Source organism: Motacilla alba, chromosome 2 (assembly GCF_015832195.1).
Source record: "Motacilla alba alba isolate MOTALB_02 chromosome 2, Motacilla_alba_V1.0_pri, whole genome shotgun sequence".
Classification (NCBI taxonomy): domain Eukaryota; kingdom Metazoa; phylum Chordata; class Aves; order Passeriformes; family Motacillidae; genus Motacilla; species Motacilla alba.
In genome coordinates, this window is record NC_052017.1 from 7,800,227 (window position 1) to 7,806,643 (window position 6,417).

Genomic DNA, 6,417 nt, shown 5'->3' on the forward strand with positions numbered 1-6,417 from the left:
AAAAGACAGCAGCCTTTTAATCCCAACCCTGTTTGTAGGGCAGCATAATTTATTTTACAGTAAAGACAATCTCTCACAAAACCACATTTTGCTATTAAAATGCCATCACATCCACTGGGATGCAAGTATTTTTTTTTTTCAGGAAAACATAATGTTTCACAAACTGAAAGAAAAAAAAAGCTGGTGGAGGCAGAAGATGGTGGCAGAAGTGGAGTTTGAAACTTGTGCTCCAAACTCTGCTGCTTCTTCCTCTCGCTGGGACAGGGACTGCAGAGGCTCCGGCAGCTCAGGCACAGAGCAAGCATTTTCCCCCCAAAATTCCAAGAAATATGCGGCAGTTTCTGAAGGTGAAAAAATAAAACCACCTGTGAACATGGAAGGAAGGTTTTGTAGCTCTGATGACAGAAGCTGGGACTCGACCTCACAGTCTAATTTCAGCCCTGGCATCCTTTTTACTGAGGTCAGTGTTTCTCTGGGAGAGATTTGGGGTTTTTTGTAATCTGACTGCTCTAGCAATAAATTGCACTAAATTTCATCCCCCTTCTAAGTTTACATCCAGGACAGTAACTTAAGTTAGTTGATGGGTAAAGGCACTTTTCATGGCTGTGTTTCTTTTCACACAGAGAGATTCAGTCTCTGCAGCAGAAGGGTTTTACTCTGCAAATTTTGAAAAAATTGGTTTTCCTATGGTTATACTCCAACCAATATTCAAGTGTGTAGTCATGTCACCTGCAGCACTTTCCTGTGGCTTCCTGGCTGGGCAGGAATGTGTGAGTGTGGCTGAGCCAAAGCCTGTGGATGCCATAGGGTACCCTGCCCAAACACAGGGCACTCCCTTCTCCTGAATGTTATCATGTGCACCACAGCCAGGGACTGAGCTGGAAGAAAATGTATCCAATATCAGAAAGAAGTAATGAACCCTCAAAATTCATGTGATGACCCCCACAAATTTACAGAAAGGATTTTGCTGCGTGAACTTTCTTTTGGATACACCAAAAGTAAGTTTTATACATGTACTAGCACTTCTGTGATGTGGCTCAGCCTTTTATTTAGTATCATATTTAGATTTGGGCTGTGTTCCCTTGCCACAGTCATGAAAAGTATTTGAGAGATAGCATAGACAGAGAAGATGAAAAAAAGCACAAGAGATTAACCTGCCAAGAGCTGGATTTATGTTTTTTTGTTTCTCTTTAATAAATTATATATTGGATGCGTAATCTCTGTGTAACTCATATCTTTGGAATCAGGTTCACAGTTTGGGTAGGAACTACCATTTATCTGAGCTTGTTTCTTGTAAACCCATGGATGCAGAAGCTGCCAAGACTATCTATTAGTTTCTGCTGTCTATTCGTTGGGTTTTACCGAGGGACATTTTTGCAGACGTCAATGGAACTCGAATTTAAGGGAAGTATTTTTTTTTTTTTTTGCTGAGCTGTGCTCTGCCCGGTGTACAGGGCTCCAGGCAGTTGAGAGTGCTCTTTCTGCAAGTGTTTTAATAGTAAGAGAGGAATAAGTATTTGGACAAGTGGTGGAAAACTAAAGCCTTTCTTTCTATACTGTGAAGATTTTGAATAGTACTTGTCAATAAAGCAACTCCTATTGTAATTGTACCGGAGACATGGGCCTCCACCCCGAAAAAGCTGTCTCAGAGATACTAACCTCATTAAAATATGAATGAAAAGGCAGCCATCATTGTAATGGGAGAAAACCATGTACTCAGCAACAAACTTTATCTTCTATCTTGTGCAAAACATATAAATATGATTTTTCATTGCATTTGGCAAGGAGATTGATGAACACACAATTTTTTTTTTTTAAGTTTTCACATAAGTCACAAAATTTGCTCCTTCCCTCCCTGATTTTTCTACTGAGTGTTTCAAAATTGGAAGCACCTTCAAATCATTTGAAATCTTTAAAAAGAAAAAAAAAAGGCTTTGTTTCTTTGGGGCATTTTTTTGAATGTTGGAGGAAACTTTTGCATTTGTTTTTGTGGGTTTTTTTTCCTTTTTTTTTTTTTTTGCGGAATATCTCATCCAATTTCAAAAGAAAACAAGAGAATTCATTACAGACTACTGTGACAACACCTTAATAACAGTCAATTATAGGGTGCTCAAATGCCTGTTCATTACTATGTCTCTGTTAATCTAGTCCTAAATTTCTTGCTTGATAGATACCACAACTGGCCAAGAATACAATTGCATTACAAAGTGCAATGAAAAATATACAAAGTGTAACTGCAGGAAGGAGGCAGTTTCAAAATAATCGAACTGTCAATCCAACATTTGTCAAAATAATTACACATATCTGGTCATTTTTAAATAAAATATGGACAGACTTGGAATGGATAATACGGGAAGGTTTAGGTTTAAATAGGAATTGTTTCAATGACTTGGAAATAAGTATTTTAAAATGTTTCATGTAGTTTAATCATTATCTTTTCATCCACAAAAGTGTTCAAATCATTTTTGATATTAGTTAAAAGTCAATATTTAGAAGTGAAAATTCAAACCTCCTTTGCTCTAGGCTAAAACAGGAGCAACATGAATGCTGAGCTACTCTAAAGGCTGATGGGATATATAATTAGCTATTATGTTAATTGAATCCACTGTGAGTTTGTTGTATGAGATTTCTTCATATAATATGCAAATAGCTTCGAAGGTTTAGTTTTATTAGACAATATAATTAGAAATCTTCTAAAGGACTGAATTCTAATGAGGTGTAATAAAGCTTTGTAAAATATCTGTTTGCTGGGTGAGCAGACCACCTGGGCTTAATCAATACCAGGAAGTTTGTTGTGTAATGGCACATTTTAAAGAAAGTTTAAGAATTTACCTTTCTAGTTCCATTCATCCCAGTTTTATTTTAGGGGAAAGAGGGTTCATTTTGGCAAGGAAGGAGATTAAATTCTTGTAATAAGTAAAGAGGTGAAATTCTTGTAATCGGAGGGAGGGGAAGTAACTCAAAAAATAAACGACTTGAATTCTGCTTATTTAAAAGAAAATAAAAATAAATAATAACAATAAAAAAACCCTCTCCCAGCTGTAGTGTCAGTTATGTGTATCTCTTAAAGATCCTTAAAGTGAAACGTTACATGAGCAAAGTTAGCCATTTTTCCTGCCATTAAATGCCTGCTTCAAGCAGATGTACATACTTTAGCTTCTGTAGTGTAACTAATCAGCGTAACTTCACTTTTAGTAAAATAGCCCAACATGTTAATATGTGGAATTAAACACTCTCTTCTAAAGAAAGAAATTCACACCAGGGTATTCCGGAGCCGGTCCTGAATTCCACCTTCGCATTCCACTTGCTTTAAGACCACCACCAAAGACAAAGCTTAAATTATTTTAGTTAATGCCAGAATGCCAAAAATGTGTAATCTCTCGTCTAATTCGCCTTGTTCTCAATTTAGACTGTGCCAAGGCTGCACTATTCAGTCTCAATATTAATTGAAAATAGTAAAGACAGGATGCTTTGCGCTGGTGTGGCATTCAGAGAAGGGCATTTTTTCTCTCCCTGTCAACAACAATCAGTAGCAACACATTACAAAAAAAAAATCAGAAGAGCTGATTTAAGCAGTAGATTTAACGAAACCTAGAGGAAGCACAATCCCCAGCCTGCTGGGGAGGAGAGGAGAGCACAAACTGCAGCCAGGCGAGGTGTCCATGCAGCCAGGCGGAGGCTACCTAGCAAATGTTTCATTTCTCTGTGCCTTACCCAAATACTTCTGGCCCTGTGCTTCACAGAGATGCTCTCTGCAACGCCAAAAATCTGACAAACCCACATTTAGTAAAGGCAATGGATTCACTGCTGTGGATATATTATAAACTTACCATGCTTTGCATAGCCATATTACAAAACTGCTGTACCTAGGTCTGGCTGGAGGCCTGGATGGTACCAGTAGCTGTCCATTAACACTTTTCTGATCCATGCACATGAAATCTGCAGCAGCAAGTGCTTGTTCCTCTGAATAATGAGAATCTCAGCATGGTAGAGAAGGATAATACTGTACACATCATTTTCAGCTGAAAGAAAAAAAAAAATCATAGAGTTTGTTTTTCCAGGTTCTGCCTTAAGCTGTCCCAAAGTTGTTTGTGATCTCTCAGAAAATCCCCCCAACTCCCCGCCACCGTTTGAGGAAACAAATAGTCAGTCAAAACCAACCTTCCTCCCGAAATGTGAACTTTATTCACACTCTGTTTTTATTTCTTCCTTAGATTCAAAGCGTCTGCAGAAGATAGCCTGGAGCAGCCTTCAGAAATCAGGACTGTGCCCTGGAGAATTAGTGTCAGAAGAGGATGTTACCTGTTTGCCTTGCCTGCTATCCTCCCCTTATCCCCTAAGGGAACAAAACCAGGCTGATTCTGCCTAATGTTAATTAAATTACTCTGTTAATTAGAAGTAAGGTGCTTTAGCAACAAGCAAACAAAGGGCCCTTTCCCTCCCTTGCTCTGCAGGATGGACTCAAATGCTTTTAAATGTTGACTGGATAAACTCAGGAAGCAAAAAGGACTGAGGAGGAGCCCATGTGCTTTGATCATCCTTTCCCACCTCTTCCTCAGGCACAGGAGCTCTCCTAATGAAGGGCTGCCTGCAAGGGATGCTGGATACTGCTAGGAAAGCCTGGCTGGGCAGAGGACCTGGGAGGAACTCATATGGGTGACAGAGTAGTCAGCAAAGGAAAGAAAATATGAAATAAAATTGAGTTTGATAGTCTCTTGTGCTGGTGAAGGTTTAAGTGTTCAGACCCAGCGGCCACATCTGGGCTAAGACTCAACAGGCACCATTGCCAGCACCGAAAAGCAGCTGCCTGTGCTCTTGGGCTTGGGGTGAAGGGCTGAGGAGGCCAGGCTGGAGATGAACACCCTCTCTTGGGCCTCACCCCTGTCAGGAGGTCTCAGCACTGGAGAGTCCACTGTGGAGTTTCCCTGAGGGAAAGAGGGCTGAGATGAAGTGCTGGCATGCTGGGATTCCCATGGGATACAGCTCTGGGCAGAGTAACTGTATCCCTGGAGCCATCAGTTCCCAGATAAGGGATGACACTCCCCACTGACCCCAGCTAGGCCACCTCTTCGCTGGGGGTGACACCCTGGCCTTCCTGAACCTCTTTCTCCATCCCTGGGAACAGGTGAGTCAAAAGGGTTGCTACTCCCTGGTGCTCAGAATAAAACAGCCAGTTCTTCTCACTGCTCTATTTAAGTTATAATTTTAAAGCAGCAATATGCCTGTCAGGGGACAGGCTGTGACTGGAGCACAGGAAATAGCACTGATAAAGGGAAACCCCTCTGGAAATTTTTAACCAGTCTTATACATGACAGTAGATAAATTTTTCTAATCCGTGGACAATTTCTATGCTTGACAGATTTCCATGCTAAAACCTCAGAATTTCTCAAACTCCTCTGTCCTCTTCTGCCAGCAGTCTCTGCTCAGGAAGGCAGCTCTTCAGCCTCCCCCATGCTCCCTGGGGAAATCCTCCACATCCTCCACATGCTAAACCTGCACCAGGAGCCTCCATCCACTGCTGCTGCTTGCACGCTCCCAGGCCTAGGAAGGGGTGGTAGGTTTCAGCTACTTGGCTGCAGCCCTCTAAGACCACCTATAGACTTAAGCCTGTTAAATTAACCTTAATACCTTCATTATTCCTCTGCTGGATGGTAACCATCTGGCCATGACTTCGAGTTACAGTTAACCTAGGCTCCTGCTTAGGTTTCAGCTGGAATCCCTGGCTTTTGCCTGCACTGTCTCAGCAGTGATGGAGGCTGGGATGGGTTTAAGCTGGTACATGTCTCCCCAGCATCAGTAGGGTTGTGGATTGATGGATCCTATCCCAGCTTACCTCAGAGCTGTGCCAACTGACTGCACACTGCTGATCCTCTGCCTGTCCTTCGATACCCACACTCATCCTTCCATGAGTGCAAGGGTCAGAAACAACAGGTCTCCATGAAAATCTTGGCTTTTCTTGGCTTTTCTCTTGGCTTTTCTCTTGGCTTTTCTCTTTGCCTGGGGACTCAGTTAAAGCAGTTCCATTTCCACTCAAAACTACCTCTAACATGACATTAGTAGCACGGATGCTACTCAAGCTAGAGCTCTCCACGTTACCTCAGGGGATGGGTTTGGTGTCTGCCCTGCCTACTCCATCCTTACTCGCTCCACTGTGCCTGAAGCTACTCACACACCCCTGACCCCTGGCACAAGGGACCATCTCACAGCCCCATTTACCCAGCCCTCCTCTACAGCAGGGCCTTTTCTGCCCTCAAGGTCCCACGAGCACATCCCACATCCCCACTTTTACCAGAAATGATGACAGAATCACAGGATCAGTTAGGCTGGAAAAGACCTCAGAGATCATTGAGTCCAACCCATGACTGAACACACCATGTCAACTGACCATGGTACTGAGTGCCATGTCCCGTCTCTATC